Below are 25,792 nucleotides of genomic sequence, written 5' to 3'. Positions count from 1 at the left end.
TGTACCCTTGGAAAACTAGTATGGAATACGAGTTACACAAAAGTCTCTGGAGTCAAGATTGCCTGGGATTCAGCCCAGTGCTGCTCCTTACTAGCTGTGTTGACCTACCTAGAAGCCTCTGCCTTCTTTTCCTTATCTGTAAAATAGGGGCAATACATACATCCATTGCATAAGGTTCAGATACAGTATGCTTGGAAGAGTGTCTGCCCATAGAAAGCATTCCATAAATGTTATCTGTTATTAATTGCTATCAACCTCGACACTGGATTTGTATGTTTCTTAATATACAGGCTCACAGCAATGAGTCTGTCAATTTCATCTTTGGGGAAATGTCTCCCAGATTCTTCCAACCTGCCCCACAAAGGAGTACTCACCCAAGCTAGGACAGTGCAAATTCTTATTCAGGATTTCCTCTGATAAAATTCACATTTTATTGCAAGACAAGACAGATTTAACCTAAAATTTTTCTTTGTTTGGGCCTCCTCCCTTCCCTTTAGTGTGTATTGTGCATCTGCGTTAAGCAGACCTCCTTAGGAGATAACTTTCCTAAACTTCCTTTTTTATCTCACTAAGGATCCCACCTCCCGGGGAGATAGACCTTTCTTCTTAATCTTGTAAGGGGTCATGAGTGACCCATGAGCCACTCCTCACTTTCTACCTGTAGATCTGGATTGTATAAACTATGCTTATGTACAGCGCTCTGTCTCAGAAATTTAGGTAACTGTGCTTTGACTTCTAATAAGCAGAAGAGTTCTCAGAGGTTTCTGAGAGGTTGCTCCCAGGTTATAACCCTCAGTTTGAATAGAATAAGATTTTCCTTTTTTTTTTTTAGTTTTTTAAAATTATTTTTTATAAATTTATTTATTTTAATTGGAGGCTAATTACTTTACAATATTGTACTGGTTTTGCCATAGATCAACATGAATCTGCCACGGGTGTACACGTGTTCCCCATCCTGAACCCCTTTCCCACCTCCATTTCTCTTTTAAATCAGCTGGTTAGTTTTTTGTCACCATCTTTTACCTTCACCTTTGTTTCTTTTTTTTTTTTTTAATTTGGAAATAATAATTTATTTCTTTTCCTCCCCAAAGTATGAAAATTTACCAAAAAAAAAAAAAAAATCAAAGTTTACAAGCTGCTCAGTTCAGACTGAAAGTGCAAGAGGTGAGAGCCTGGACCACAATGGCCACTGGGTGTTCACCTACAGGTATACACTGACACGTGAAAGAAGCTCCCCCAGCTTTGTGCTCCTGCCTTCAGAGATGCTGCGGTTCTTCCCGTGCCCTCTCACACCACACTCGGGTCATTAGGTCACCAGAATGATACAGAGGTTTTTGGGGTTTGGGCATTGTGGATTTTTTCTTTTTCTTTTCTTTTTTTGCCCTCCTGCTAGAAAACGAAATTTTCAGTTCATTTCTAAGAAATAAATTGGTCAATAAATTCATTTTGTTCTGCATCTCCTTTCCACAAAGCTTCATATGCAGTGCGATACCCTTCAGGCTGCATTCTTTTCTGCTGTTAGTGCCTGGAGTTGCTGCTATTGGTCTTCTCTCTATCTTGCTGTAGATCTCAGCAAGTTCTGAGCACCAGTGGCCTTCATCATTTCATTTTCTGCTTATTTTGCAAGTTGGTCAACAAGCTCAATTAAACCACCAGTTATTTTCTAAAATTGGCCCATTTTATCCACAGAGTCCTTGCACTCTTCCTTGAGCTCTCTGGTCTGCTGGGTAACCTCTGGGTCCAATACCTGCAGCTTGTTTAGCTCATCAAAGTGCAGCCCTGCTTCACCCAGGATGTCCTTGGCTCACCTTCCAGTCAGACAGCCAGCGCCCTGCCTGGCAGCCTCAGCCACTGCTGTGGCTACAGGACCTGCTTACCTCCCTGCTTTTTGGCTTTGGTCCCTTGTGTTCTGGACTCCATTTTTTCTTCTTTGTTGGCCTATGACTGTTTTTTAATGAAGCATATCTTACAGCTTCTTGAGAAGGAGTTTGGGGGGAGTAATTTTTTTTAAAGGAAATTGCATGTCAGAAAATGTCCATTTTCTATCCTAATGCTAAGTAATAGTTTTGTTGAACATGTAATTCTAAAAGAAAAGTAATTTCTCTTCAGATTTGTGAAGGCATTTTTTCACTGTCTTGTTTCCAGTATTGCTGTTGAGAGGTCTAAAGCTATTCTAATTCCTATCCTTAAATATGACTCTCTCCCTCCTTTTCTAGAATATAGGTTCTTCACTTTGACTCCAGTTTTAAAAAATTTTACAGTGATATGTAATTTTTAAATTTTTTTCTGAAATATAGTTGCTTTACTACAGTGATATATAATTAAAATTTAAAAGAAATGTGTGGATTCTTCTTTTCCATAAAATATAACTCACTTTATGTACCATTCTGCTCTGTGCTTTTTTTTTCACTAAATGTATCCTCAAATGAGTATCAGCTTTCCAGTCCATACTGGAAAGCCTGTCTTATAAAGGATGGCAATGTACTCTTAGAGCAAGCTCCGGCCTGAATGATGGTGGGGTTATATCAGTTAGTTCAGTCCCTCAGTCATGTCCAACTCTTTGCGACCCCATGGACTGCAGCACGCAAGGCTTCCCTGTCCATCACCAACTCACAAACTTGCTCAAACTCATGTCCATCAAGTCGGTGATGCCATCCAACCATCTCATCCTCTTCTCTTCTTGCCTCCAATCTTTCCAAGCATCAGAGTCTTTTCTTCGAATTAGGTGGCCAAAGTATTGGAGCTTCAACCTCAGCATCAGTCCTTCCAATGAACATTGAGGACTGATCTCCTTTAGGATGGACTGGTTGGATCTCCAGGACCCTTAAGCATCTTCTCCAGCACCACAGTTCCAAAGCATCAATTCTTCAGTGCTCAGCTTTCTTCACAGTCCAACTCTCACATCCATACATGACTACTGGAAAAACCATAGCTTTGACTAGGGGTTATATGGGTACCTTTAAATAATTTTTAAATGTTTAATACATTTAGTGGAAAGAAGGGTAAACAAATTGTACACAATAAATATGTGCAGTTATTTGTCTATCAATAATAGCTCTATAAAGCTTTAAAAATAATGTAGGAATTTGGGACTGACTTCAGGTCAGACTTGATATCATTGCCACTGCTTTTGCCTTGAATATGACTAAGAGCCTCCATAAGGATATAAATGCCTGTGGTGGTTTAGTTGCTAAGCAGTGTCCAACTCTTGCAACCCCATAGACTGTAGCCTGCCAGGCTCCTCTGTCCATGGGATTCTCCAGGCAAGAATACTGGAGTAATCAAACCTGAGTCTCCTGCATTGCAGGCAGATTCTTTACTGACTGAGCCATGAGGGAAGCCCCATATAAATGCCTGTTTTGCCTTTTTTTTTTTTTTTAACTTTTTCTCTTTTGCCATTGCTTTCCTTGTGTATCCCTTGAAGGAATCTTTTAAAATTGTTTAATCATTTAATTACAGTCACTTAAAGGCACGCATTGGAGAAGGAAATGGCAACCCACTCCAGTATTCTGGCCTGGAGAATCCCGTGGACGGAGAAGCCTGGTGGGCTACAGTCCACGGGGTCGCAAAGAGTCGGACACGACTGAGCGACTTCACTAAAGGCACACATAAACTGCAGAAAATTTCAGTAGGCTGAGAGCACTGCTGCCGATCTCACAAACTGTCTGGCATACTGAGCACAGGTAAAAATGCCAACCTGAAAATCGAGGTGCTAGTGGTAGATAGTGGTAAAGAATCTGCCTGCCAGTACAGGAAACATAAGAGACTTGGGTTCGATTCCTGGGTCGGGAAGATCCCCTAGAGAAGGGAACGGCAACCCGCTCCAGTATTCTTTCCTGGAGAATCCCATGGATAGAGGAGCCCGGCAGGCTATGTTCCATAGAGTCGCAAAGAGCCGGACATAACTGAAACAGTTTAGCACGGACACATGGATAGCTCCTTTTAAAAATAAAAATTCTAAAATTTTATGCCTATACCCGGTTGGACTGTTTTGCACACATTCAGAGGCAAACATCTTACTTTGAAGAAAGATCCTCTAGAATACCCTATTCTTTTGGCATATAATTATGGCAGGTCCCCCCCCCCCCCGCCCCCCCGCCAAAGTATAATATTCCTGGTATATGCATGCTTTTTCTCTTTCTATCTCAAGCTGTTTTCACATATTTCCTCTCTCAGACCTTTACACCTGGTATTTTTAACAGGTTATGAAGCCTTTGTTTTTTGAGAGTAATTAACACATGTATTGAATCTTAAGGTATATAAGGCTAGTATTGTGGGTAGTGCTGAGTTGCTTCAGTCATGTCTGAGTCTTTGCAACCCTATGGACTGTAGCCCACCAGGCTCCTCTGTCCATGGGATTCCCTCCATGAGCTCTTCCAGGGGACCTTCCCAACCCAGGGACTGAACCCGAGTTTCTTACGACTCCTCCCTTGAGAGGTGGATTCTTTACCACTAGCACCACTCGGGAAGCCCTATGCTAGCACCATAATGTTTCTTAAATTTTAATGTACGTTGAAATCACCTGGATTTTTTTTAGTACTGATTCTGACTCAGTATGTCTGGGATGAGGGCTGTGGTTCTGCATTTCTAATAAGCTCCCAGGTGATGGTAATGATGTTGGTCTATGAAGCACACAGACTTCTACAGTCGGAATGTAAAGAGGTGCATAATCTGATCTCCACCCTTAAAGGATTTATAATGTAGCCAGGGATGAGTATGGACATGAATAGAACACCCAGGATTTATGTAATTGTGATATAGCTCTTCTTTTTTAGTGTCGTCTTTGTCATGTTCTCAAGTCACCTAATTTTACCTACCCTCTTGGATGGTAGCAGCAGGTGCCATGTGTTCAAAACTCACCTGCATTCTCTTAATGTACCCTCTCTGAGATTTTCCCTTTGAGAATTAACATTAATCTATTATTTAAAAATATGTTAGCATATATTAATGTCTAATCCTTCTCAGATATTATATGGAAATTTGTACCAGGTTGTCTTATGACATAAGCCAGAAGTTTATATGGTAGAAGATAGTATGAGGACTATGCACATGCTGGAAAATAGACTGTGAGATAGTCCTTGGAGCTGGGAGGAATCTGCCATGTAGTTCTGTGATTAAATACTCAGGATCTGTGGGCTTCCCTGGTGACTCAGCTGGTAAAGAATCCTCCTGCAATGCGGGAGACCTGAGTTCGATCCCTGGGTTGGGAAGATCTCCTGGAGAAGGGAATGGCTACCCACTCCAGTATTCTGGCCTGGAGAATTCCATGGACTGTATCGTTTCATGGGATCACAAAGAGTCGGACATGACTGAGCGACTTTCATTTTAGTTATATACATAGCATGGTCCCAGAAAGTAAACATTTGCTGAATGAGTGGTATGGTGGGACTGATAGACAGGGAACAAAAATGCAATAAAGGAGCTCTGTTAACCTCAAAATGGACTCATGAAAGGATTAATCATCAGTGATAAATGTTCCTGATCCCCAAAGAGCTGAATGGGTTGTACTATTCTGAGCAAATTTCATCTATCACTGTTGAGCCATAATAGCTATCCATCTATTATGCTGACTGGTGAAGCTCTGCACCCGTCGAGGTCAGCTTTATGACTTGCTCAGCTCCAGATTGCCACAGTGGCTGTTGCACCATCACTATCACCAAGCATCCTTCTCTTCATCATAATTGCCAACACGCAAACAAATGCACTCACTGCTTCTTCATGCGAAATGAAAAAGAGAAATATGGTGGCACGGTTCTTTCTCTCCAGGTTTGTCGGCCAAATTTAACTGAGCAATTGAACATAGGTTTTCAATTGCTAATAATTCAATTGCTAATCAATAATTTCAATTGCTAATAATTCAATTGCTAATCAATTATTGAATACTGATTGAGTACCAACTTTTTGAAAGCACTTTGTTGGGTCCCTGGGAAACATGAAGATTAGTAAGACCTGGCTCCCACCTTCACACAGCTTACATTATAGTTGTTTTGATAATACACATAACTTTTTGAAAAATCTGTTGTGAGCAATTGACCAAGTTATTTTTTCACCTTTGTGTTTCCCTACCTAGGAAAAAGTGAAAGTTAGTCTCATAGTCATGTTCAACTCTTTGGTATCCCATGGACTGTATCCTGCCCAACTCCTCTGTCCATGGTATTCTCCAGACAATAATACTGGAGTGAGTAGCCATTTCCTCCTGAGGATCTCCCGAACCAGGGATCAAACCCAGGTCTCCTGGATTATAAACAGATTCTTTACCAACTGAGCCACTAGGGAAGTCCAGGAAAAGTGACTGGTAAACAGAGATTGCAAAAATGTTACTGAAGAATGGTAATTAAATGATGAAATTAAGCAACAGTTTTGGGCAACAATGAAGTACTGTCACAGGACATGATACAACTAACTTTAAAATGAGCTTTGTGTACAGTGATGTAGGAATAACATTTCTCAAACTGGGTCCACAGCTTTGCTTCAAGAATATTTTCTTTTCTGTAGATACAAGAGAGATACACATGAGTAATTTATATTCAATTTTCATGTTTGTATGTATTTGACAATATAATTAAATGATTTAAAGTAATGTTAGAGGCCCTCAGAAATGTTATTCTTTTAATCAAATATTATTCAATGTCATGTATGGATCTTATTTGAATTCTTTTTCAAATAAGCTGTAAAGTATTTTTAAAATTATGGAAGTGTTGAAAATGTTAGTTGATCAGTCGTATCTGACTCTTTGTACCCTCATTCAACTGTAACTCACCAGTCTCCTCTGTCCATGAAATTCTCCAGGCTAGAGTACTGGAGTGGGTTGCCATTCCCTTTTCCAGGGGATCTTCCCAACCCAGGGATTGAACCCGGGTCTCTTGCATTGCAGGCAGATTCTTTACTGGCTGAGCCACCAGGGAAGCCCAATTTAAATAATGACTGGATAGTTCTTGATCCTAAGAAATCATTGTTATTATTTTTTAGGTGTGATTGTTTTCTTTTAAAAAAACGTTTACTTATTTGGCTGTGTCAGGTCTCTAGTTGCAGCATGCAGGTTCTTTCATTGCTGTGCAGATTCTCCAGTTGTGGAGCTTGGGCTTAGTTGCTGCTCAGCAGGTGGGATCTTAGTTCCCCACCAGGGATCAAACCCATGTCCCCTCCATTGCAAGGTGAATTCTTAACCACAGGACTGCCAGAAAAGTCCAGATTGTTTCTTTTTAAAAAGGATTCTTATCTTTTAAAAATACATACTGAAATAGCTATGAATGAGATGGTGTAATATCTGGGATCTTCTCTGAAATAATTCAGGGGGTAAATTGATAGTGGGGCTTCCCTGGTGGCTCAGTGATAAAGAATTCGCCTGCCAAGCAGGAGATATTGATTTTCCATGGATCAGAAAGATCCCCTGGAGAAGGAAATAGCAACCCACTCAAATATTCTTGCCATTGACAGAGGAGCCTGACGGATTACAGTCCAGGGGGTCCCAAAGAGTCAAACACAATTTAGCGACTAAACAACAATGAAAAGTTGATAGTATGTGGAAGTACAGATTGTGATAGGTAAAATGGTGGTTTCCCAGAGATGTCTATGTCCTAATCCCCAGAAGTTAACATAGTAGATGGAATTAAGGTTGCTAATCAGTTGACCTTAAGATTCTCCAGGATTAACCATTTGGACTCAGTGTAATCACAAGAGCTCTTAGATGTGGAAGAGAGAGGTAGAGTCAGGGTCAGACTGACGCAATGAGATGAAGAATCGGCTGGTCATTACTAACTTGAAGATGGAAGTGAACCATACACCAAGGAAGGTGAGCAGCTGCTAGAGTCTGGAGCGGGCGAGTGAGTATGTTCTCATACAGTGTCTTAGGGAAGGAACTCAGTCTGGTGACAGCACCATGATTTTAACCCTGTGAGACTCATTTTGGGTTTCTCACTTCCTGAACTGTAAGATAATAAATTTGCCTTGTTTTAAGGCTGGCATAACCCTGATAGCAAAGTAGAGTGTTTCCTCCTATCACCACTTTGCTTTGAATTTTTGTTTTTGTTTTTGAGTCATAAATGGTTGCTAAATTTGGTCAACTTTTTTTTTCTTCTGTGTTTGTTGAGATGATAATTTTTATCTGTCTCTCTCTTTTTTTGATTTTCAACTGTTAAACCTTCCTTGTATTATTAGAATAACTCCAATTAGATTATGATATAGAATCCTTTTTATATATTGCTGATTATAATTTGCTTTTCTTTTTTTTTAATTTGCTTTTCTTTTATTAAGGATTTTTATACGTATGTTTGTGAGAGCACAATGCTGGTCTTACAAAATGACTTGGGACACATTCAATCTTTCTCTGTTATTCAGGAACAGTGTGTAATATTAGTATGTATCTTGCCATATAGTTGTTCAGTATGGTTTGGGGGAGGGTACAAGTGCTAGAAATTCCTATGTGTTGCTGTTGTTCAGTCACTAAGTCCTGTCTGACTCTTTGTGACCCCATAACTGCAGCACGCCAGGCACTGTCTCCAGGAATTTTCTCAAACTCATGTCCATTAAATCGGTGATGCCATCCAACCATCTCATCCTCTGTCTCCTCCTTCTCCTCCTGCCCTCAATCTTTCCCAGCATCAGGAGAAATATTCCAATTTCTCATTTTTCCAATGAGAAAAGGACTTTGGCTCTTGCCATCAGATGGCCAAAGTATTGGAGCTTCAGTTTCAGCATCAGTCCTTCCATTGAATATTCAGGATTGAGTTCCTTCAGGATTGACTGGTTTGATCCCCTTGCTGTCCAAGGGGCACTCAGGAGTCTTCTCCAGAACCACAATTCAGAAGCATCAAATCTTCAGCACTCCATCTTCTTTATGGCCCAACTCTAACATCCATGCTGCTGCTGCTGCTAAGTCGCTCCAGTCATGTCTGACTCTGTGCGACCCCATAGACGGCAGCCCACCAGGCTCCTCTGTCCACAAGATTCTCTAGGCAAGAATACTGGAGTGGGTTGCCATTTCCTCCTCCATCTAACATCCATAGTTTTGACCATATGGACTTCTGTTGGCAAGTGATGTCTCAGCTTTTTAATATGCTGTCTAGGTTCTTGCCTGGAGAATCCCAGGGACAGTGGAGCCTGGTAGGCTGCCGTCTATGGGGTCGCACAGAGTCGGACGCGACTGAAGCAACTTAGCAGCAGCAGCAGGTTGGTCATAGCTTTCTTTGCAAGGAGCAAGCACCTTTTAATTTCATGGCTGCAGACACTGTCTGCAGTGAGTTTGGAGCCCAATCAAAATAAAATCTTTCACTGTTTGCACTTTTCCCCCTTCTGTTTGCCATGAAGTGATGGGACCAGATGCCATGATCTTTGCTTTTTTGATGCTGAATTTCAAGCCAGCTTTTTCAGTCCCTTCTTTCATTCTCATCAAGAGGCTTTTTAGTTCCTCTTCACTTTTTGCCAAAAGATTGGTATTGTTTGCATATCCAAGGTTGTTAATATTTCTCCTGGCAGTCTTGTTTCCAGCTTGTCATTTATCCAGTCCAGCATTTCACATGGTGTATTCTGCATATAAGCTAAGGAAAAGACTCTTGAGAGTCCCTTGGACAGCATGGAGATCAAACCAGTCAATCCTTAAGGAAATCAACCCTGAATATTATTAATTGAAAAGACTGATGCTGAAGCTGAAGCTTCAATACTTTGGCCATTTGATGCAAAGAGCTGACTCATTGGAGAAGAACCTGATGCTGGGAAAGATTGATGGCAGGAGGAGAAGGGGATGGTTGGATGGCATCACCAACTTAGGTGGAGCAGACTCTGGGAGATAGTGAAGGACAGGGAAGCCTGGCATGCTGCGGTCCATGAAATTGCAAAGAGTCAGACTTGACTGAACAACTGAACAACAACAACAATGTAGGTGACAATATACAGCCTGTCATACTCCTTTCCCAATTTGGAACCAGTCCATCGTTCCATGTCCAGTTCTAACTGTTGCTTCTTGACTTGCATACAGGTTTCTCAGGAGACAGGTAAGATGGTCTGGTATTTCCATCTCTTTAAGAATTTTCCACAGTTTGTTGTGATCCATACAGTCAAAGGCTTTAGAGTAATCAGTGAAGCAGAAGTAGATGTTTTCCTGGAATTCCCTTACTTTCTCTATGATCCAGTGCATGTCGTCAATTTGATCTTTGGTTCCTCTGCCTTTTCTAAATCCAGCTTGTACACCTGGAAGTTCTTGGCTTACGTACTGTTCCTGTCCTTGACTCTTTGTGACCCCATGGACTATAGCATGCCTGGCTCCTCTGTCCACGGGATTTCCCAGGGAAGAATACTGAAGTGGATTGCTATTTCTTACTCCAGGGGATCTTCTTGACCCAAAGATTGAACCTGCGTCCCCTGCGTCTCCTGCTTTGGCAGGAGGATTCTTTATCAACTGTGCTACTTCGGAAGCCCAGAAATTCGTACAGTGCCATCTTTTCACTATTGGCTTTTTAAATACTTATTTATATTTTAGTAGTTAATTAGGGTTTACATTATGCATCTATAACTTGTCCCAGTCTACCTTGAGTTAATACATAACTTGTGTAATGTCAGAATCATATAACCCTATTGTACTACTTACTTCACTTATTCTTTGTAGTGTTATTGTCACATATTTTAAAACTATTTATGTTGTAATCCCCCAAATACAGTATTATAATATTTATATTAAACTCTCCATTATCTTTTTTTTTTCCATTATCTTTTGAAAAATAGCATTTCCAGTACTCTTCATTTTTCTTCCTTCAGAACTAAGTTTCTACCTGGTGTCATTTGCCCTTTTGTCTCAAAAAGTTTCGTCAGCACTTACTGTATAACAGTTCTGCTTATGATGAATTCTCCTAGTTTTTGTTGTTTTTTTTTTTTTTGCTATTATTTATTCTCCAAGAATATACTGAGCACAAAATATGAGGAAGGCACTAAGTAATTGTCTAATGTATTCTACATAAGAAAATTCATTTGTTTTGATACTATTTTCAGATCCTTTGTTCAAATACTTTGCTTTTGGTATAGACTGAAGAATAGATAGCAAAAACAAGTCAGGATCAACTAAAACTAAAAGCCACTAAGAAAGTGAAATTCAAGTAATTTCATGGAAAAGAATGGTGGTTCATTCAAAGAAATGTAACAGGAAAAAGCCTATTTAAGTTATTAACATTATCACTATCTCTGTACTTACATTTTATGATTTGGAATTATAGCAGTCTTTTGTTTGTTCATTTGTTTTCTGTTTTTGTTTTGTTTTGTTTGGGCTGCTCCTCATGGCTTGCAGGATCTTAGTTCCCTGACCTGGGATTGAACCTGCGCCCTTGGTAGTGAAAGCACTGTGTCCTAACTACTGGATCAGGAGGGAATTCCCATATAATAATTGTTTTAGCAAAGTTATTTACAAAGGGAAGCAGTAAGTAGCTATATGTTTAAGCCAGAGTGGCAATTAAAAATTTTCTAAAATAGGTTTATGCAAATAAAGGATAAACTGAAATTTCAAATTGTGTGTATGTGTGTGTGTGTCTGTGTATGTAAGAAAGAGGGAAGAGAGACTTCTCAAAAATGAGTGGGTCAGAAAATATTCCTATGGCACCTTATTTCTAGGTTAAGAAAGCCATGCTGTTGTTTTTAGTAAATGGATTTTTGCAAATGTATGCCTTTTGTCCCCACCTTCCCTGGTAAAGAATCCAGCTGCAATGCGGGAGACCTGGGTTCAATCTCTAGGTTGGGAAGATCCTCTGGAGAAGGGAAAGGTTACCCACTCCAGTATTCTGGCCTGGAAAATTCCATGGACTATGGGGTCGCAAAGAGTCGGACACGACTAAGCGGCTTTCATTTTCACTTTCAGTCACTGTAGAAAATGAACAAGCATATAAGAATTACAGCAATTGCTATCAATCTTTTTGTCCTAATTAATTCTTTCTTAGGCATAAAGCTAAACCTGACACTATTTGTTATTTTATCTTGTCATATATATTCCAGTTTGATGTGAAATGTAAAGATTTATGTTGCAAAAGTTTTATAATACATCATCCCAAGAATGCTGACTGCTTGCCATTACAGAAAATATTAGGGATGAGAAGAAACTGGCCTAAAATTATGGCTAATGAAATTATAACCTAGATTTATTAGCATCCAAAAGTTATAGACACATGTTTATTCATTTATTTATAGCAGAGTCTGTATTTTTAGAAGTACCTTTGAAATTTCTTTCTTCTCTACTTTTATGATTTATCCCAAATTATCCATTCCAATCTTATATTTAGGGTAAATATCTTAAAATACTAGCTTAATTTATGTATATAAAGACTGGTCCTAAGTATGCAGATGGAAGTGCCCTCTGGATACATTATGGGGGGATACATTATGCCACATAGTGACTGAAAATAGAACTAACCCAGAAAGTGATTTTGACATAAGACCTCATTGTTTTCCAAAGGTTATTTCAGTCCCAGACTTTGGGGATGAGTCAAAACAACTCAGAATGGGAGAGGTAAGGGAGCAATTTCATACTGAGTAAATTCTGCAGTATCCAGGCAGATCAGTTGTTAGCAAGAACTTCTCAAAAATCAGGACATGATTATCAATCAACAGAACTTAATGAGCATGTCCTTTTTGCCTAACACTGTTCTAATACTGTGGGAAATATAAATATCTGAAGACAAATAGAAGATCTACAGTTATGCTGGAGAAATAATGCAATTGTTAAGAAAAAGTAAATGCTAAATTTTGTGTGCTCAGTTGCTTAGTTGTGTCCGATTCTTTGTAACCCCATGGACTGTAGCCCACCAGTCTCCTCTGCCCATGGGATTCTCCAGGCAGGAATACTGCCTGTATTCCTTTGGGTTGTCATGCCCTCCTCCAGGGGATCTTCCTGACTCAGGGATCAAACCCGCATCGCTGACATCTCCTGCATTGGCAAGTGGCTTCTTTACCACTAGCGCCATACTGGGAAGCTGCTGAATTTTATAGTAATATGCAAAAGTAGGTTCAATAAAAATTGAACAAAAATCCTCTCTGTATTGAACCTACTTTTGTACATTGCTAAATTTTATAGTAATATACAGAAGTAGATTGTATAAAGAGAAAATTTTTGTGGATTTGAATAATTAATAAGGTTTTACCAAAGGAAATGGGGAATCAGCTGGATGTTTATTCATCTTGTTTCTGTTCTGGGTGGAATGACTGTAAAGTGAAATAAATAAACCACCGATCAGCCATATTTTTTGGAAGAAATGACTTACAGTGATCTACATAGGGTCAGTTTAAGCCTTCTAGGAATTGACCAAAAAAGTTACAAGATAAATTTCAGAAAGACTTGATTCCTATTTCATTGAGATAAATAAGAAGAGGTCTTCAATAGATGAAATTCTGGGCTGTGCTAAGCTGTTATATTAATCTGTTGCTACATAACAAATCACCAGAAATGTAGCAGCTTAAGATAGCACGTATGTACCACCTTACAGTTTCTCTGGGTCAAGAGAAACTATGGGCCCAGCTCAACTGGGTCCTTTGCTTAGAGCTTTGAAAGGCGGCAACAAAGGCGGCAAGCTGTGTTGACCAGGCTGCATCTGGAGGAACAAGGGGGGAAAATGTTCTTCCAGCCTTATTTAGGCTATTGGCAGAATTCTGATCCTTGGCTATGGGACTGAGGACCCCAGCTTTTTATTGGATGTCAGCTGGAGGCTGCCTTTTGTCCCTAGAGGACATTCATAATTTCCTACTATACGAACCTTTCCACAAACAATTACAGTGTGGCAGTCTGTTTTTTCCAGACCAGCAGGCCTCAGACATAATCTAAGTCATGTATAGATGATTTTAGGTGATATATTCATCTATCTAATCTATATCTATGCCACAGGTTTCCTAAAATACAGATAGAAAGAGTAACCTAATTATGAGAGTGACATCCTATAAGCTTTGGCATATTCATTTGGTTAAAACCAAGCCACAGGTTCTTCCTGCAAAGAGAGGAGATTAACTCATGGGGTGCCACCTTAGGATATGTCTACCTGACTATCAAATATTAAATAATATATTTTTACCATATTTTATTGTACTAATTAGCAACTCAGCACTTTAGTGGGTGATTTGAAATAATCTTTTCCTTTTCACTAAATCTCAGTTTTGGGATACAATTGTCTATGTGTCTTTCACATGTTTGCGCATCTTCTGAGCAAGAGGCATTAACTTCTTTGTTATGTTTGTGCAGATGTTTGTATAGACAATGTCTCCCTCCAGGGCAGATGACAGATTTGCTTCCAGATTATAGTGATAAAGATAGGTTTTCCTTCCTGGAAAACATTAGGCAGGTTTGCTAGCATCCTCCTTCTAAAATTGAGGGTTTCCTAAACTCAAAATTCCTCAGCTGTGACACAGATACTCTGCATGTCCAGCATCCACCTGGGTTCATATCTTCATACCCCCATGGAACTTGGGGAGCAATGGGAATTGACTTGAACATAAAGTTCTCGTTGCCTGCTGTGCCTGGGCACTAATGTCCTTTGTCTTTGACTTGGGTCTCCTGTCTTCTGCCACATCTATGAAACTGTGAGCAGACTAAGAAGGGCAACATCTCAGGGCCTCCACAGTTTGTTGACACTCAATTTTCCTCCATGTAATTTAAGAGATTAGAGTGAGATTATTTTTACATTCATTTAATGTTTCATCATTGATATTCTGATACTCTAACTGGCTTTGTCATTTTCATCATTGGTATAGAAGAACTCAACCATTTTTTGTACTCTTCTGTTAAGGGTGTTTAAAGACTCCACAGTAGTCTAGAAATAATAAACATTATTTAAAACGACCTTTTGCAAATAAGGAAACTAAACCTATTTTAATTTGCTTGTTACGCTAATGTGAGGCATTACCATTTGGAAAACAAATCTATTAGGATACTGGTTTGACTGGAGGTCATATCCTCATCCCTTAGCTCATGTTGTTGTGGTAGTTTTATGCTTTATGGCCACATTGTAAAATTCCATTCTTTGAATTTCTTTGTGTTTAAATATCAGTCTGATATATTCTACATCCTGTGTTTTGTTCAAACTATTCCTTTCCCACGTTTGCAAACATTAACTTGTCTGTGACTGTTAATTAGCATTTCTTAATTGATCTTTTTGTTTATTGTGAAAAAGTGAAGTGCTTTGGAAGGGGATAAATTGTGGTGAACCAATGAATGGGATTGGAGCCTGAGACGGAATCTTGAAATAAATTCATACAGGCAGGCAAAGAGCACAGATATAATAAGTAGGTTTTCCACAAAGTCAGCAAAGGACCCACAACTGCAGGTGAGATTAGCCTGGTTTTTGCTATTTTGCTATTTTGTTATTTTCTTCAGCTATGATTGAAAGTAACAGACTCACAGTTTAATATTTTACTGAATATGCAAATTTTATAGACTTCTCTAAAAATAGAGGTAGATAAAAATAGAAATAGCTAATATATATTTTCCATTATATTTAGCTTTTTGTTGTTGTTTAGTTGGTTAGTCATGTCCAACTCTTTTGCGACCCCATGGACTGTAGCCTGCCAGCCTCCTCTGTCCATGGGATTTCCCAGGCAGGAATACTGGAGTGAGTTGCCATTTCCTTCTCTGAGGGATCTTTCGGACCCAGGGATTGAACCTGTGTCTCCTGCATTGGCAGGGAGGTTCTTTACCACCAAGCCACCAGGGAAGTTTCTATTTGGCTTGATACTTAACATAAAAAAAGCTGACATTCTAACATCAGAGTTTGTACCACACATGAGCATGCTATGAGTGTGAGTGTGAGCATGTATGGATCTGTGTTTGTGTGGAGATCAAACTAAAGTGACAGCGTATCCTTACCTCCGCTTCCCTTTCTTTGTAACGTCATCCTTGATTGACTGGCCTCCTTTCTCACTCATCTGTCTTTCTCAGTTTCTTTTCTAGGCCTCTCCTGCGTGAACAAACTTGATTTAAGTTCTCTTAAATGAATGTTTGAAATGAATGAATGAGTGAAATGAAAATGTTCTATTCATCTTTGTGCCTATCCCAAAACCTGGCTCATGAGAGCACTCAATCAGTATTTGCTAGATGTGTGAATGAAGAAGTGAATGGATAGATAAATGAATAAATTAATAGATGAAGTGTTATGGAAATGCATAGGTAGGAGAGCTTCATTTTACTGGAGTCAGTCAGAAAATTTTTTCTAAAGAATGTGAAAATTGACCTGTCTTAAGAGATGTGTCAAGACTTATCTAGTGAGCAAATAAAGGTTTCATTTCCAGAAAGTTTCTACAAAATTAACTTACAGGGTACCATTCCTTGGGAAGCTATGGGGAAATGTTACTCCAAAAGGAGAAACTGAGCTAAGGAAGAGAAAAACATGAGATCCAGGAGAGCCAACACAAGTGAGAACAAAAGGAAATCTCTTGGAAGACGGATAAGGGAGATGCTATGATGATGACTAGGCAGCGGGCCCAGAGGTGAGCAGTCCAGAGTGGATGAGGAGGGCAGAGCGCTGCAAGGAGATTCATCTGACGGCATGTACTTCTACCAAGGAAAATGAGTCTGATAGGTGCACAGAAAGTGAAAGTGAAAATGTTAGTCACTCAGTGGTATCCAACTCTTGTGACTCCATGGACTGCAGGCCGCCAGGCTCCTCTGTCCTTGGAATTCTCCGGGCAAGAATACTGAGGAGGGTAGCCATTTCCTTCTCCAGGGGATCTTCCCAACCCAGAAACTAAACCCTTGTCTCCTGCATTGCAGGCAGATTCTTTACTGAGATACCAGGGAAGCCTGCACACAGAAATCCAGGTTAATTAAAAAGGGATCATTATTAAACATCGATAAAATTAAAAGTTATTTTAAAAAGAGCTTCATGGCTCAGCTATAGATGTTGTTTACTCAGTCATAATAATACAAATAGTGCTTGTTTAATTAAATTTGGTTAACTCTCCTGGAAGAATTAAAGAAAGGAAAAAGTCTGTGCTTTGGGAAGGGATAAGTATGAAAGAGAACTAAATTCTTATGTTCTACATAGAAGAAACATTTAAAAATGGCTGAAACTGAAAATATTATTAAATGGCATTATCAATATATTATTTAGAGATAAGAAGAAATGCTAAAAGAAAAGGCCAAAATAGTTGGGAATGATTGCCTCTATGGAAGATAATGGAGGGATCAAGGGATTACTTATTTTCATAATAAACCATATAGAAGTATTTGGAATCAGAATGTACATTAAAAAAAAAAGTAGGTGGATAAGAGGTTAAACAATGTCAGTAAAATAAACAATTTAGTCCTCAACACTGGTTTCTCAGTGCTGATGCAAAAAACCCTTGCTTCAATGTGGGAAAGCTTTAAAAAGAATTGGTGAAAAATTTGAGAGTTTTGTATTTAATTAATCTTTATAAAAATAAGTGTCTGTCAGTTGGCATAGTCTCAGAGGGTGATGATGTGACCGTAGGCAGATCTAACTGGAAGAATAGGTTACCTGGGCCGTAAGAAAATGCAGCTGGTAAATATTATAGCTTTCAGGGCTATTTGCAGCTGTGTGGTGGTAAACTCAGAGACCAGTCAGTGACTGCATTCTTTTGTTTTTTTTTGACAGCCCAGCATGGCTTGTGGGATCTTAGCTTCCTGACCAAGGATTGAACCTGGTCCTGGCATAAAAGTACCCAGTCCTAACCACTGGACTGCCAGGGAATTCCCCAGAGATCAGATTCTTAATATAATCTTCTTCCTAATAAATATGTATTGTGGGTTATAGTCAGGCTTGTTGTAGGAAAATGTATTCTCTTCTACAAAAAGCCTTTTGAGGAAAATCATTCTTTCTCTAAAGAACTCTGTAATTTCATAGCTTTTAAGTAATGGAATTTAATTTTAAGGAAAAAAAAAGTCACACATCTGAGGTGACCTATTAAATAAAATTATAACGTACCTAGAAAACTGTGTCTGGTGATAATACAGAAGTGTTGTCACAGGATGATAGTAACACAGATCCAAGACTAGCAACCCACAGACTTAGATTTAAGCAATTGCCCTCAGATTCAGGTTTGAGAACTTTAGTGTAAAAAATTCCTTCTGTTAAAAGATGAAAGAGTGACATCAGACAGTTTGCGTTTGGGCAGAGGATAATTTTCCTATAGCCCATTTATGTCTGTGGGGCTTAGCTGTGGAAGCAAAATAAATTTGGATAGAGAAGTTATTTTATGGAATAAAGAATCTTGCCTGGTTGAGTTTCTGCAGAAATGAGCCTGAGGGGGGCTAGGGCATCCTTTTCTGAAATGGTTCTATTTCCTTGTCACATCCTAGGAGCCTTCTAGCTTTTCCCTTAAGAGTCTTAAAACATAATTTTTTTAAAAAAGAAATTTAAATTTTTTATTTTGTATTGAGGTATAGTAAATTAGCAATGTTGAGATAGTTTCAGGTGAAATGCAAAGAGACTCAGCTATACACATATATGTATCCGTAGCCATTCCCCACACCCCCAAACTCCCCTCCCATCCAGGTTACCACATAAGATTGAGCAGAGTTCCATGTGCTGTACAGTAGGCCCTGGTTGGTTATCTACTTTAAATATAGCAGGGTGTACTGTCCATCCCTAAGTGTCCCTTCCCCCTACAGCCATAAGTTCATTCTCTAAGTCTGTTAAAAAATGATTTTTGAAGAAAAGCCCTTGCTTCCCAGCCAGTCTTATTAATTCTTTCTTGTGGGGAGGGAAGGCAACAAAAGAAGTTGTGGTGGGTTGAATCATGTACCTCTGAAAGATATGGCCACTTGGGCCTTGTCAATATGATCTTATTTGGGGAAAAAAAAAAAGTTCTTTGGAGATGTAACTTAGTTAAGGAACTTGAGACGAGATCATCTTGGATTTGAGTGGGCCTGATGCTTTTGAACTGTGGTGTTGGAGAAGACTCTTGAGAGTCCCTTGCAAGGAGATCCAACCAGTCCATTCTAAAGGAGATCAGCCCTGGGTGTTCCTTGGAAAGAATGATCCTAAAGCTGAAACTCCAATACTTTGGCCACCTCATGCGAAGAGTTGACTCATTGGAAAAGACTCTGATGCTGGGAGGGATTGGGGGCAGGAGGAGAAGGGGACAACCGAGGATGAGATGGCTGGATGGCATCACCGACTCGATGGACATGAGTTTGAGTGAACTCTGGGAGATAGTGATAGACAGGGAGGCCTGGCGTGCTGCGATTCATGGGGTCGCAAAGAGTCAGACACGACTGAGCTACTGAACTAACTACATTTAGTGTCCTTACAAGAGAAGAGAAGGGGCAGAGACACTCAGGGGAGGTCATGTGGAGACACAGGGAGCGACTGGAGCGATGCACACACAAGCCAAGAAACCGAGATTGCCAGCAACCACTGGAAGCTAGCAGAGAGTCATGGCACTGTTCTCTCAAGTGCTTCCAAAAGGAATGAGCCCAGCTGAGACGCTGATTTCAGACTTCTGCCTTCCTGAACTGTGAAAAATAAAATCTATTATTTTAAGACACCCAGTCTGTGATAATTTCTTGCAGTAGTCTAAGAAAAGGATACACAGCTGTTCCAATATGTCTTTTCAGCAGAGCCCTCACCCAGCTGGGTCTGCCCTCTTGTTGCCCCCTATCCAGTTCTCTTCAGGAGGGAGTTTGTGTAGTCAGTTGATTAGTAACATTTTTCTAAATATATTTGCTACAAAAACACTTTATATTTTCTTAACCTTTTCTCCCAATTTAACAGGTTTATTAATTTAACAGATATCTGTTAGATGACTTCATCCAAAGAAAAAGCCAAATCTCAAGGAAGTTGCAGCAAGACACTGGAAGTCTAAAGTCATAGGAAGATCAGTGTCATTCAACTAATATTTACCTTGGATCTAAGATGAACCAGACACTATGGGATATCAAGAGGTTGAGTCAGATGTTAGTCCTTGCCTTTAGGGATATTAAATCCTATAAAGGATTAAAGACACAATCTTAAAGGACCTTTAGAGAACAAAGGAATTGATGTTATCAAAGCCGAATAAGGTCCCATGCTCCTTCTAGCAAGGTGCCAATTTCTGCCTTAGGATGGCCTCTGGGCTCACTAGAATGGAGTTTTCCATGCAGTTCTCTAAAGGTAAATTTAGAGAAATGTACATGGGAAGCAGGAAATAGGAGTCCAAGACTGAATGAAGTCAAGCACATGATTCTTGCCTTCAAAGTTGGAGACAAAATTTAGGCACCTATATCATATAAGAGTGTTTTCACTTAAAAGTATCAAAACACAGAGTGGCTTAGCCAGTTATCATCTTTTGTAATCAGCAATCTACAATCTTATGTAATCAGCAATCTGCAGGTAGGTAGCTTCCAGTGAGGAGAAAGTAGCAGGTAAGGAACCATCTGGAAATTAACACCAGAAATCAAATTGGCCAGCAAAACTGTAAGGAAAATAAATTTTTGTTGTTTAAGCCACCTAGTCTATGGGTTTTGTTATGGTAGTCCACGCTATTACAGGAAGAAAATTTTTCTTAGAAACCTCCTTGTGAATTTTGCTTTAAATTTAATTGCTGGGAAAAAGTCACATGGCCACCGCTAGCTTCATGAGAACTTGGGAAAGTATATGAAAAAATGCAATGAGACCAGCACTATTGGCTTCCGTCAGTCACAGCTGACCATGTGTGACTGGATGCATCATCAACCCTAACAAGACAGATGTTCTGTTAACGGGAGGAGGGCAAAGGCTTCAGATGGGCAAATGACCTTTCTGCCATAGAGCCTGGGACAGTTAGAGAACTGTGCTCAGGAATTATATCCAAGTAGACATTACTCCCAATTCTATCAGTTGAATGTCTACTTGGCTGTAATTCCATCGCCCTCCTCCTCTGTCAATAGAGTGTCTATTTTGTTAGGGATGACTTCAATACAGTTTCTGTGCTATAGCCGATGCATAACTTGGAGCTGAACATTTCCTACTTACCATCTTTTCCCATCATTTCTGAATAAGACCCATTGCTCCTTATGTTCTAATTCAGTCTGTTTTCCTTGTCTCATATCCTAGTCCATCACTCTGTCTAGCTATGTGAATGCGCTGACAGTTGCCTTAGTATATCCAGTACTCTCACTTTCTATCCTTAGCTCAAGCAGTTCTCTCTCCACACTGAATGCAGTCATCCAGTTTCTTTACTTGGTAGACATAGAAAAGCAAAATACAAACTATTTTCTCCAGGCATAGCAAGGCTTGTCCTAGGCAAACAGTGGTTTTCCTGTCTTTGCTTTGAGGTTTTAAATCAGTCTCATTTAATCCACACAGCCTGCGCTGTAAGAATGATTGCAGACAAATTCCATTTAGCAGAGAGCTATTCCATCTCATGGAAAGGATAACTGAATCTGGACTATATGAGGGCTGTACCGCAAAGGGCCATAGGAATGTTTTTCCTTATCTCATCTGCTGGCAATCACCATTTGCTTCTTTTCAAATCAGAAATTGTAACATATACTCACTCATACTTTCTGCAAACTACTATACGAACAACTGTTGGTCACTTCCCCTAAGCTATTTAAATTGATCTTCATGTGTCAAAAGGCCTCCAGCAATCCCTGATTGACTTCTGGATTCTACCATTACTTGGTTACTTCCATCAGTCTTTTTGACAGTGCTCATTTATCATAGGAGAAGGCAATGGCACCCCACTCCAGTACCCTTGCCTGGAAAATCCCATGGATGGAGGAGCCTGGTAGGCTGCAGTCCATGGGGTCGCACAGAGTTGGACACGACTGAGTGACTTCACCTTCAGTTTTCACTTTCCTGCATTGGAGAAGGAAATGGCAACCCACTCCAGTGTTCTTGCCTGGAGAATCCCAGGGAAGGGGGAGCCTGGTGGGCTGCCGTCTATGGGGTCGCACAGAGTCGGACGCGACTGAAGCGACTTAGCAGCAGCAGCAGCATTTATCATAAAATGTGCATTTTCACATCTGTTGTGAACTCTGCCATAGCATCTTGCAACATCTCCAACATTATCCATTTGTTTGCTATTCGTCAACCATTAAGAGGTCACACTGATCAACAAAACATGAAATAATGGAAGAAAAAAGATCACATCAGAGTAAACAGATTGACGGAGCATATGATATTGCTTACTCTATATGTTGATTGATGGGTCATGAAGAAAATATATATTTTAACTGCTCAGTAGAGTAATAAAAAACCCATTCTTAAAAAATAAAAAGCTATTTCTGAGACAGTCTAGAACAAGCTAGTACCATGTAGGTCAGAACTAAATGAGGAATGTCATGCTTACAGGAGATGTAAGTGAGGCAGCGATGGAGAAATGGCCCAAGGCCACTTTCCTAAGATTAGAGCCAAGATTGGAACCCAAGTCTGGTGGCTCAGATGGTAAAGAATCTGCTTGCAATGTGGGGGACCCAGAGTTGGATTCCTGGGTCAGGAAGATCCTCTAGAGAAGGGAATGACAATCCACTCCAGTATTCTTGCCTGAAAAATCTCATGGACAGAGGAGCCTGGTAGGCTACAGTCCATGGGGTTGCAAAGAGTCAGACATGACCAGGTGACTAATACTCTCGCTTTCACTGCCTTGCTCTGTGGTAGATGTTCTTCTCACCATACTGCTCTCTCTTTCTATAGCTCTTGACACATGCTGTTGTAATCACTACTTTCTTTTTTTTTTCTAAATTGTCTCCCTCTTTAAAGTGGATTGAGGGAGAGAATGCTATGGCTGGTTTGATCTTCCATGCAGACCACTAACATTTTCTCTGTATCAGCGATAAGGCTGTTTCTCTTACCATTCATGTACTCTTACCTGAGTACCAGTTTTTACCTTTTATGTGAGAAGGTTTGGGAATGTATATATACACAGATTTTATTCCAAATTCTAGAGGCTGGCTGGTTTCACACCTGTTTTTGTGTATCATATCACTTGTCTTAAAGTCTCAACAGAAAATTTTAACCTAACATTCCCTTATATAATCAAAGCTTGGGTTGAATAAAATTGTATCTTCACTTTTCAGTTCTATACATTGAAGTAACAAAATTTGAAGGTTGATAAATTTTACATTCCCTTAAATTTTACCTTCTTCAGTTTATGGTGTGAATTTTATGAGTTGGAAAGAAAATACCCAGCATACGTTAGAGTGAGTCCCTGTTAGATGGTTTTACACTTGATTTTGCTAATCAGTCAAACTTTTCTTCTTTAGCTGAGCTGAGAGCCTGGCTGCAGTTTGCCCAGAGGCGTGGGAACTTCAATTGCTCAGTCATTCCACACCTTACACATTGAGTTTCTGATCTCAGTTTGATAGTTTTCTATTTGGGTAAGAGGGGACCCTCATATTACATCTTCTTCCAACCAAATATAAATATTTTATTTGAATAAGATTATGATTACTTTGTACAAATGTAGCTCATGAATGCGTTGGTGACTATGAATTTTAGATATTAGCCTGTTGACAGGCTAAGTCACTGGTTGTTTTACTTTCTTGTACTGTAGAGTTTACAGTTTCCACAGTTTATCATCACAAGTGCTTATTAGCAATAATAGCAGCTTTCTTTTCTATTCATAGAGACACTCTAATATTTGCATTTTCTGTAATGAGAATTAGTGCTGCTTAGAAGAATTTTTGCCTTTGAGGAAAAGCTTTTAAGAGATTACCCATAGGCTAGAGATATCTGCATAGAAAAAGAACTAGGCCAAGACTCCGGAGACCTGGATTAAAGTTCAAGAATGCTTGAGAGAAACTAGGAAACTATGTTATTATCCTAATTTTTTATGTTATTTTTAATAGTTTTAAAATCTTTTTTTCTGTGTAAGTATATTCTCTTTTAGAGTGCCTCAAAATAATGTCTAATATTATTTAGTATATAAATAGATAATCCCATAATTTGTTTAAGCTTTTACAGTTTTCAAGGAAGCTTAATAAATATAAACTTAGGAATATCAATTTTTTTGCAAGATATAGTGTTTATAAATCACATCAATTTAGTCAAACACACTTTTTATTTAGAAAAAATCATCCAGCATTACAAAATGATAACATAAAAAATAGAAATTATCTGTAGGCATTATATTAACCACTGTTTATAGTTTAGTATACATTTCCCTGATACTTATTTTTCTAAACATTTACTTGTGGTGATTTTTTCCTTTTTAAACAAAGATAGAACATCATCATCCATGCAGTTTTTTCATATATCGATAGCTCTTGAATAACCTCTTGTGTTTACATTATGTCAAATCTATTTCACCTTTTAAATTGCTACACAGTGTTCTAGAGTTCATTCAGCCAGTCGATTATTGATAGACATTTAGATTGTTCCCAGTGTTTCTTTAATAAGATCGAAACTTCATAGATTTTCTCACTTATGTTTGGAATTTCTGCAAGTACATCTGAAGGATAAATTTCTGTTTCGAATATCTGTGTTTTAGAATAAGAGCACTTGCAAATTTAAAAGGCATTCCCAAATTATCTTCCAAATAAGGTTATATCAGTTTCCACTCCCATCAACAGTGCATAATCAGAGTTTGACAAACTGTTTATTTTCATATCCTTTTTTCAACATGTGTAAAATGAGTTGGCTGGAGCAAATGCATTTATATTCTTGCCTGATTGTCTCCTACCATGGTTGGCAAACTCCTAAGGTCAGGCAGTATGGCTTGCTCAACTTTAATTACTTAGTGTGTAGCACATTGCCTAGCACATAGTACATCAGTGATTAGAATGTGTGAGACAACAATATGTGTGTGTGTGTGTGTGTGTGTGTGTGTGTATGCTCTTTGCCTTCTGTTCTAGTGAGGTAACTCTTGGTAGGCTCCTGGATGGGTGATGGGCACCAGAAAGATGAAGCCATAATTAGAAACTTGAAATTTTCAACCCTACTCCCCATTCTCCAGAGAAAGGAGAGGAGCTGGAAATGAAGTTAATGGTCCATCATGCCTAGGTGATGGTGCTTCCATACAAACCCCTCAAGTGAGTCTTAGAGGTTGGTGATTGCTTAGAGGAGCTAGGACTGTAGTGCTCTGGGAGAAAGCATGGAAGAAGCTCTGTGCCACTTCCCTACACGTCTCGTTCATCTGGATGTTCATCTGTATCTTTTATCATATCCCTTTACAGTAAACCAGTAATCAGCAAGTATTCTGCTTTCCTTAATTCTGTGAGCTGCTCTATCAAATTAATTGAACCCAAGGTGAGGGTTTTGGGAATCTCTGCTTTGTAGCTAATGGCTCAGAAACACTGGTGACAAACTGGACTTACTATTGAAATTTGAGTGGGAGCAGTCTTTTGGGACTGAGCACTGCTTAAGCGATGTATCTAATGATACCTCAAGGTAGATAGTGTGAGAGTGGAGTTAAATTGGAGGACACCCAGCTGGTGTTACAGAATTGCTTGGTATGGGGACAATTCCCACACATTTAGTGACCGGAAGTCTCAGAAGTGAAGTGTTCTGTGTGAGTGGTAAAGGGGAGACTCACAAGAAAATGAGTTTTCCTTACTCAGAAAGGCTCTTGAATTCCTACAGCTCTTACACAGTGTCTTTCAATTGGTGATGATAGTAGGTTGAAAATAAAACTGTCCCCTTTTATAAAGGTAGGCAAAAGATCAAGAAAATTTTAGTGCATCCCATCACGAGGAGAGCTAAATCAATTCCTTATTCTAGATGGTCTTAAGACTACTGCCTCCCTCTGGTTAAATCTGAGACTATTTGGTCAATTAAAGGAAATGTTTTCAGATATATATTATAAAGTCGTAATAGGGCTTCCATTTTTCCCGGTGACAGTTTTAGACTTTTGTATCTATTCTTCTCCGTGATAATGGTAATATTTTGAATTTTCATGAGAATTTATAACAGTATAT

The sequence above is a fragment of the Budorcas taxicolor genome, chromosome 1 (assembly GCF_023091745.1).
Source record: "Budorcas taxicolor isolate Tak-1 chromosome 1, Takin1.1, whole genome shotgun sequence".
In the NCBI taxonomy this organism is placed as follows: Eukaryota; Metazoa; Chordata; class Mammalia; order Artiodactyla; family Bovidae; genus Budorcas; species Budorcas taxicolor.
The sequence above is the reverse complement of the archived record's forward strand: the minus strand, read 5'-3'. Positions refer to the sequence as shown.